This window comes from Tupaia chinensis, unplaced genomic scaffold (assembly GCF_000334495.1).
Source record: "Tupaia chinensis unplaced genomic scaffold, TupChi_1.0 Scaffold000555_1, whole genome shotgun sequence".
In the NCBI taxonomy this organism is placed as follows: domain Eukaryota; kingdom Metazoa; phylum Chordata; class Mammalia; order Scandentia; family Tupaiidae; genus Tupaia; species Tupaia belangeri.
The window spans coordinates 1,816,708-1,826,102 of NW_006160067.1; the positions used below are offsets into that span (position 1 = coordinate 1,816,708).

Below are 9,395 nucleotides of genomic sequence, written 5' to 3' on the forward strand. Positions count from 1 at the left end.
GAACCATCTGACCAAGTGCTGAGTCATGGGGAGGTCTGTTTGAGGTCAGACGAGAAACCAGGAGTGGGTATCTGAAGAAAAACAAAAACCAGGATCATTGCTCAGGGGAAAATGATTGTCTTTGACTAGTTGCAGTGAGGAGTGATTTGCACCTGCTTGTGTCTCTAAATACTGAGCACATGCTGAGCTTGTTGAGACAGTTTGGCGGTGCTTGCTTGCTGGCTTTCTCCCTGTAACCCAGCCATAGAAATAAATGTTCTTCTTCGGCTGCTGCCTCTTGTTTCATTGACCATACGTAGAAGCAGTTGGACTTAATTGACTAGCTCTATACCTCTATGGTGGACAGGTGAGTGTGCTGCCCAGAACCCCTTTGAAGGGCCATGTTTCCCCAGACGCTGGCCACTTGGTAATCAGACAAGCCTTCTGCTATCACTGTTTCAGGATCTGCCTCAGATGTGGAAGCTGCCTTGCCCAAGAACATGCCCTTCCCTGGGCATCCTACATCCAGTAAGTTATCACTATGGAAATGTGAAGGCCAGGCCCTCTCAGCACATGAAGGACGATTTTCATGAGGTAAGTACACCCCAGAGGTTTCTATGGGGTTGGCCAAGGCTTTGTTAGACACGCATTGAGTTCAATTCTCCCCTCTGTCCAGTCTTGCTTTCTCTCCCTCTTGTCCATGGGTATTGCACACTCTAAATGCCATTTCAGGATCCGCCTCTAAAGAACCCAACCTTCAACAGCCTGAGCCACGTGTAGGAGACTCATGTGCCAACAGGGTGCTCTCGTTCTGTGTTTCATCTCTCCTTTTCTCTGTATCTTTGCTTCTATCTATCCCATATCACCAAATACTAGGAAACCTGAGCGTGACGAGTTCCTGGTAGCAGTAGCCATGTAAATAGACTGTTATTGCTTCATTTCTGATTTAAATCCCTGGCAAGAATAATCTAGCCCAACTAGGATCAGGACCTCCCCCCTCCCCACCCCTAATAAATCACCTCTGGCCTAAATGTCAAGGCATTAGAATCAGCCAAGCTTGGGTCAAAAACTGTTTCTTAGGAATGGAATCATATAAAAAATGAACATAGGCTGCCGTAGGATCCATGAGGTCTGGGGGAGGGTTGCTGGGCAGGAAAAAAAATATTCTCTACATTTGGAGAGTAGTAGCAGTTGCCTTTGAAAGATTAATTTGAGATTTTGAATTTCATATGTAAAAGATAAAACGTGTTTATTTAGTTCATTGAGTTTCAAGCCAATGCTTAAAGCAATAGGACTTGTTTTCAAGCAAAATTTACAGAGGAATACCGATATAATAAGCAGATGAAAACAGAGCTCTGTTGACTTGAGAGGAAAGAGAAGGCCCAGAATGCAGCCTCTTTGCTTGTTGTTTTTCTAATTCCATTTCCCAGCAACCAGTGAGTCATCTTGTCCATTCGTTCAACAAATATTCATTGGATACTTACTCTGCTTCATGCATTGCATTAGGTGCTGGAAAGACAATGGTTGAGTAAAGTAAAAATTTCTATTTCTGGAGCATATGTGTGTGTGTGTGTGTGTGTGTGTGTGTGTGTGTGTGTGTGTGTGTGTGTGTGTGTGTGTGTGTGTGTGTGTGTGTGTGTGTGTGTGTGTGTGTGTGTGTGTGTGTGTGTGTGTGTGTGTGTGTGTGTGTGTGTGTGTGTGTGTGTGTGTGTGTGTGCGCGCACGCGCGCATAGTCCCAGAACTCAGTTTGGAAACCACTATTCCAGGCAATGGGAGAGGGGGGTTTAGGGAGAAGGAGAATAAAGGATTGGGATATAAGAGTGATCTTTAGAAACACTGACCTAGTGGCTTTAGGTATTGATTTGGGGACAACTGGTCACGTTGATGTCAGTCCTCCTCACTGAATGACTGAGTTCCATTCCCATGACTAGGCCATTAAGTGAATTGGTGGATAAGTGAGGACTTTAAAGGCAGTTGTGTTGCGGTGCATCATGGCGCCATAAGGTATGTATTTTTCATGAGATAACTAGCAGCACTGTGGTAGAATAATGTTATTCTGCCTACAAAAAAAACCATACATTAATTATAAGAACCAGAAAGTCATAAGAGATGCCACAACAACACAATAACGTAGACCCAATGTAATCATTTTGACTCATTCTGAATACTACTATGAGTGCATAGTAAAGTACGGCTTTATAAACAGAATGTGTCGTCTTGCATGATTGTGAATGCTTCAGTAAGTGAATACGAACTGACTGTGAGAATGAGACTGCAAAAGAGAGTTCTCCGTGCTGGAGAACTGGTCCTAAGTCCAAGCAGTGTTAAACAGTTATGTTGCTAAATGAGGAGTGTAATTAGAAGTCCATTTCAACAGCCATGACTTGAAATGTGAGGTTTAAACTAGAGAAAAGGCAGAGGAAATGAAAAGGAAATATGGATACAAGCAATGTAATGTAAGAAAAATGGATGAGTCTTGGTGACAACCTCTTACTGGATCTGGCTAGTGTCTATTCATGCATGTGATATTAAAACAATCCATGTACACTGTAAGTACTAGAAGCCTCCCCTCACTTTTCTTGCTCCATCAAATGTATAATACATTCCAATTCTCGTCACTGCACTTGGGTATTAATCATTCATATATTCTTGACAGCCCATTTCAGAATCATTCTTTCAGCATCCTCACCATGTACCCAGGTTCCTCACGGTTCCAAGTACAAGACTCTCTCCTGGCTGATAGCAACCCATGCATTCCTTGTGTCCTCCTGGTATACAAGTGTAATCAATATTCAATTCCTGAAAAATTACAGTTCAACTAATATAACATATTCCTCCAGCCAATGGATCATTCTGTAGCTTTGGGGAGACTTATTTGGTATGATGCAAAGACAGTAATATTCCTTTCACATGTTTTTAAGTTCATATATAGTTCAATATGTGATTATATGCAATAAGGTGCATTTTTCTGGCCTTCATAATAATTCAGTAGATTTTTTTTTCAGTTTCCATTATGTCATTCTTTCATAAGAGAGAGAGAAAGAGAGAGACCTTTGACAGGATCTCACCATGCCATGACCCTTCCTCCAGCCTCCCAGCCACCGGGGACCTAGGCATGTGTGGCAGCACCTAATCTGGTCACTGTGATAGTTTTGGTTGTCAACTTGACGGCATTAAAGAATACCTAGAAAAAGCATTATTCTAGGTGTGTCCATGGGAGTGTTTCCAGAAGGGATTAGCATGGGGGAAGATCGGGCCCCAAGGTGGGCAGATCCCTTCTGATCAACAGTGGGCCAGGAGAAAAGTAAATACAGAAGGCAGATGGGTCTCTTTAGAAACAGCAAGAGAGCCAGCTTCTGTGGTTGTAGACATCGGAACTCAAGACTCTTCTGTCTTTGGACTCCAGGATATACCCACAGCTGCTGGATTCTCAGACTTTCAACTTCAGACTGTGAATTATAGAATTAGCTTTCTCACCCCTGACGCCTTTGGACTTGAACTGCCCATGTTCCCAGAATCCCAGGATTTCCAGCTTCCAGACCACCCTTTGTAGGACTTCTCAGCTGCCATAATTGTGAGCTGATCCCCCTAGTAAAGCCTCTCTTGTGTATCTACACAAATCTGTTGGTTTTGTCTCCCTAGAGAACCATGACAAATACATTCAGGTTGACCTAGGATCTGAACCCAGGTAATCCACGTGGTTCCAGTACCACATGGCACACTCTACAACTGGAACCATACAAGAAAGATCAACAGCACAATTTTTAAAAAGTTTAAAAACCGCTAATGACACTTCCCCCAACCTTGGCCCTGGATTTTAAATATTCATTCCCATGTAGGCCTACAAGTGCCCACTTCATCTTTACAATGTGCTTTGGACCATCCAGGGCCACCCATAGGTACTCGTGTTAACCCCTTTCCTCATACTCACGGAAGATATTACTAATTAATTCTTACACACATGGCCTCTGAGTCCAGATGAAGTCTCATAATCTATTTCAACACAGCCCTCTAAGCCAGCAGTCCCCAATCTTCCTGGCAGCAGTGGGGAGTGGCCTTCTGGAAGGCAATTCCTCCATGTACAGGGGTTGGTAGGGTACTCATTGGTCCCAGAATGACCCAACTACACCACATCCACTATACACCCCATTTCCACCACAACCACATCACGATATATAGTGAAAGAATCATGCAACAGCAGGGCTTACGCTCCCATAAGAATCCGATACCACTGCTGATCCGACAGCCGAGCCTGGCCCGAAAGGCAAACACTGGGGCATGGTTGCAAGCACATCCAAAGCCTTGCTCACTCGCCCGCAGCCCACCTTCTCCTGCACAGTCCAGTGGACCAGCACCAGTCCATGGCCTGGTCCCCAGCAGGCCCCAGGACAGCACTGGTTCACAGCCTGGGGGTTGGAGACCCCTGCTCTAGGCTATGATCAATCGATCATTAACATTAGCATGAAATCCTCTTGCTATCCAGCCCTGGTGACATCCCTCGGCAAGGGAAGTACACAGAACTGAATACCAGGCTCGAATACCCGACCTAGACCAGATATTACAGCCTGGTCTGAGGACTCGGAACTCTATTACCGCTTCCTTCTGCAGATGCCCCATTGCCTGGCCTGCTCTTGCCGATAATAGGTGGAGTGGGCACACTGGCAGGAGAGTCTATATCTTCCCTCCACTATCTACCATGCCTTTCTCCAATGGAGGGAACTCCTAAACGAAGTGGTTCATTTCAAGGCAGGGGCACAGCAGAAATGAGATGAATCCAGAACTTATTGTGGTGACAGAAAGTAAAAGAAAATCTACAGATAAGATGAGAACATGTCGAAGAAATAGGAGTCACCCTAAAGTGTGGTCAAAGCTGGAACAATGTGCACAAAAGAAATGGTATTAAAAGATTGTAATCCGGGGACCAGCAGATGGCATAATGGTTACATTACTGGACTCCCACGTAGTTGACTGTGGTTCAAGGCCCAGACCCAGGGGATTGTGGCACAGCCAACCCTCCTGGGAGGTGTGTGTGTGTGTGGGGGGGGGTGATTTCTCACTTATCGTCTCTCTGGTGAGCACACGCACCCTATAGCAAAAAGCTCTCTCTAAAAAACAGGAAGAAAAGAAAGATTGTAACACAGAGAATAGAAGAGGGTAAATATCTGTGAGCCTGTGGAGATATAATAAATAAATAAGTGGAGGAAGCGGCAGCTCTTTCCCGCAATGAATTCCTACTGATGAACAGAAGGAAAGAGGGAATGAGAATCATCATCAGGCAGACGTCACAGAAGTAACTCACAAACTCCACCGATGGATGCTAAAATTAGTTGGCCAAAGTCTGAGAAGGAATAAGATTTGCATAGTCTGGAAGTATCTCTCCCAAGGTTCTTGTCAATTACAAAGGGAAGAGTAAGAAAATGATTTTACAATGACAAATGGTACCTGGTCAGACACCATCTTGACCAGCTGATTGAGGTACACCTCACCAGCAATCAGACATGCCAACCTCATGAACCCCTTGCTATGATACACGCAGAAAGCTACAAGAGCATTTTTGTAATATCACTGCCCGAAACACACAGCCTGGACCTAATCACGAGAAAACATCAGACATGCTGAATTTAGTAACACTCTACAAAGTAACTGAGTATTACCATAAGAAAATGCTCAGATGACAAAGACCGAGGAGCTGTAATGTACTGGAAGACACTACAGAGAAATAGGAAATAAAGACAACATGGGACTGAATAAGGACATTAATGGAAACACGGCTGAAATTCAAACAAGGCCTGGGGTTTACTTGCCGGTATTATACAACGTTGATATCCTGTTCTTGATCATTAGATTATGGTTACGTAAGATGTTAACCTTAAGGGACGTGGAGTAAGGGAGATCAGGGAATTCTGTATTACTTTTGCAACTATTCTGTGAGTCTAAAATGGTTTAAAATTTTTAAAAGTCTTTCTTTTTTTAATTCCTTTTTATTTTAATTTACATTTAATCACACAGATCTTTACAGTACACAACATTGCTTTTTCCAGCATGAATACCATGCATGAGTAAAGACATTACTATATACAGTATCATCAGCAAATAGCTTTTCATTTTTTGTCAATTAAAGGTACTTTTGTCCTTTCTTTTCTTCCCCTGTTGCCCTCCCTCCGTAACCCACCCTCATATTATCCCTATCTTTTTTCTTTTTAAATTTTATTTGTTATCATAATCCTTTTTTTCATATATCACCCCTATCTTTACTATCTCTGGTATCTACTGTTGCCCTCCCTGCTCCTATGCCTTCCAAACCTTCAGTTTCTGTTGAAGGGTTCAGACAATCAGTATATATTGAGTGGGGACAAACAGAGTCTTTCTTAAAAGACCCCAATGGGAGGTAGAGGAGGCCTTTGAGCTTATGATGCCAGGAACCTCAGCAGGGCAGGTATTTCAGCTTCTCAAAGTCTGGCCTTTCGTGCCTGTGTTCACACAGAGAGCTTCAGCCTGGACCTGCCAGGCTGAGGACAGGATAATTACTGAGCTCTCAGGTTCCCGTTTACCATTCAGCTTCCTCACTGTCCTTGAATAATAAGAAGTAATAATAATGACTCTTGGAGTCAGCTACTAATGCATAATGAATGGCCATCTGACCTGAGCCAACATCTCCCTGTAGAAAGATTTTCTGAGGAAATGTGAAGAATATGAGGAGATTTCAACAAGTTCATGGACAAATGGAATTAAAGTTTGAGTTTATTTGGGTGCAAAAAAATAAAATTTTAATCCATGCATTTTTTTCACAATGTGCATTTTCCTTGAACTTTTTGAAAACACCTGTTACTCCCTGCATGCTTAGCCTGCTTCTTTTTTTCCTAAGTAAAAAAGTGTATATTGCAGCACTATTTATAATAACTAGTGTGTGAGGGAAAGTTTAATGTTTAAAACTGGAGAATTGGTTAATACCTATGGCACATCCATATGCTGGAATGCCAAAAAGCAATTCAAAATAATGTAATTGTGGGACCAGCAGATGGCATAATGGTTACGTCGCTGGACTCCCATGTAGTCAACCACAATTCGAGTCCCAAGCCTGCAGGCTTAAAACACGCTGGGCGTGTGTGCATGTGTGTCCAAGATCCCAAGAGGAGAATGGAGGAGAAAGGACTAAGGTGTGGCCATCACCCCTGATGGGTGATTTCTTGCTTTCTGTCTTTCTGGTGAGCACACTCTCTCTAGAGTAAAAATATCTCTCTCTAAAAAAAAATGTAATTGGGCTATCCCTATAGCTCAGTGGTTAAGGGAGCCAGATCTCACATGCCCAACTTGTTCGAATCTCAACTCCAGCAGCTTGAAAAACACATGGGGTGCATACGCACCTGTACCCAAAACCCTGATGATATGGGAGAGTGGGGGGAAAGGACTTTGTTGTGACCATGCCCGGCACTGGGAGATTCTTCATCTCCCTTCCTCTCTCTCTCTTGTGAATGCACATGTTCTCTGACAATTAAAAATAATATTGTAATTACTTAATGATCTCCCATATCATGTTCCCAAAAGGTATAGATATACATATATACACATACACACGCGTGTGAATATATAATCTATTAATCTACTTATAGATAGCAAGACTGAGAGAGAATTTGAAAAACTATTCTCTAAACTGTTAACAGAATTACTACTTATTGTGAACATAGATCCTTTTCTAACTAACAAAAATATTACTTTTTAAGGAATTATTTATTTTAATTTTATTTATTATTATTTTAAAATTTTCTATAGGGCTTGTGTGCTCAGCAAACTGAGAGAGAGAAAGTGAGAAAACAAGCCCGCAGGTCTAGGACTTGAACCACAGTTGCACATGTGGGAGACCAGTGCCTTAACCACCATGCTACCTGCTGGTCCCCCCCCCCCCAAATTTTATTTTAAAAATAAAGCAAGGAAACTTCTGGCTTTAAAATGGTGAAGACATGTCTTCCTTCTCTTCTCAAAGTCACCCTTTAACAACAAGCAATGCAAACTGTCTCTTTTTTTTTCCCTTAACTTTATTTATTTATTTATTTAAATTTGACCAGAGACAGAATGTAAGAAAGCAAGCTGCCAGGTCTGGGACTTGAACTGCGGTCGGCCAAGGGGGAGTCCAGCGCTTTTAACCACCAAGCCATCTGCTGGCCCCCCTGCAAACTATCTTTGACGAAAGTAGGAAACAGCTATAAATCTGAACCGTGGTATGTGAGGAGGAGCCAGACCCATATGAAGACCACTAGGGAGATCTACAGGAAAACAAAGCCAAGACCAACCTGAAATGCAGAGCTGAAACGAAGCCTGCAGAGCACACACTCTCCTAAGAAGTGGGAGAACGCCACCAGTTCCTCGTCTACACAACAACACTGGAACACGAGGCTCTCAGTAGAAGCTTCTTTAGAGCTCATTGGGCACCTCTGAGAAGTAGGGAGGCCGGGGTGGAGAGCAGAGCCATGACATCACAGGGGTCAGTTGGTGAAACAGGTCAGGGTGGAGGAAGACCCTGACTCAGAGCTGACAACTTTGGTTAGCAGTGAAAGCATAAAGGCCAAGTCACCCTCATGCACACCCACACACCTACACTCACACGGTGCTGTGTTATAAGAAGCTTTATTACTGTATCAGCTAGGAGAAAACTATATAACAGAAAACCCCGAAAGCTTTCACACACTAGATGATTATTTTTCTGTCACTGCAAAGAATTTCAAGAATAAGATTTGTATGCTGGTTGCATGGTATCAGAAGAGAATCAGACTTTTAACTCTGCTCTACTATGCTCTGAGCAAGGCTTCCCTCTTCAAGGTCACTTCATGGTTTTAGATGATTTCTTTTGTTCATCATTACATTTATAGTCCAGGCTACAGGAATGAGGAAGAAGGCTCCATCTCTTCCTTCTTTTAAAAAGCTTATCAGAAGTCACATTCAACACTCTCCGTATATATTCCTGGACAGAGTTTAGCCCTGTGGCCAACACCAACAATAATAGAAGGAAAGCTGGGAAGGTTAGAGTTTTTGCTGGGCACAATGAATAGAACCTGGTTTCTGTTATTGCAGAAGGGACACAGGGATGGACAGTGCAGTTAGCAGTCTTGGCCACAACCAGGAACCAGAGAGAATTCCTTGTAAACCCTGCTCTGTCTCCTGCGAATAGCTCGAGTGAGAAAGAACCTAACTCATTCAAAGATATGGAATGATTAGAAAAGAACCAGTACTTGAACTATATAAAGATATTAGAAGAAAAAGAAAGAAACAGAAAATGAAAATGGCAGATGAGGAAAGAATATTTACTAAAGAAAAATGTTGCTCTCAGGCAGATAAAATTGGGATTAAGTATCTTGCCATATACTCTCAGAATTTAAGAAAACTTTTAACAATCTCAAAGCAGAGATGTAAAAGCCAGGGA

General features: G+C 42.7%; 1 long non-coding RNA gene across 1 annotated transcript in view; it reads left to right on the forward strand.

The window, feature by feature from the left end:
- The first annotated feature begins 542 nt into the window (after window positions 1-542).
- Window positions 543-9,395, forward strand: part of LOC102475966 (uncharacterized) — a 23,440-nt gene continuing 14,587 nt past the window's right edge. The window contains exon 1 of the long non-coding RNA XR_335854.1: window positions 543-573. This is a non-coding gene — a long non-coding RNA (uncharacterized LOC102475966). The remainder of the gene's footprint in view (window positions 574-9,395) is intronic.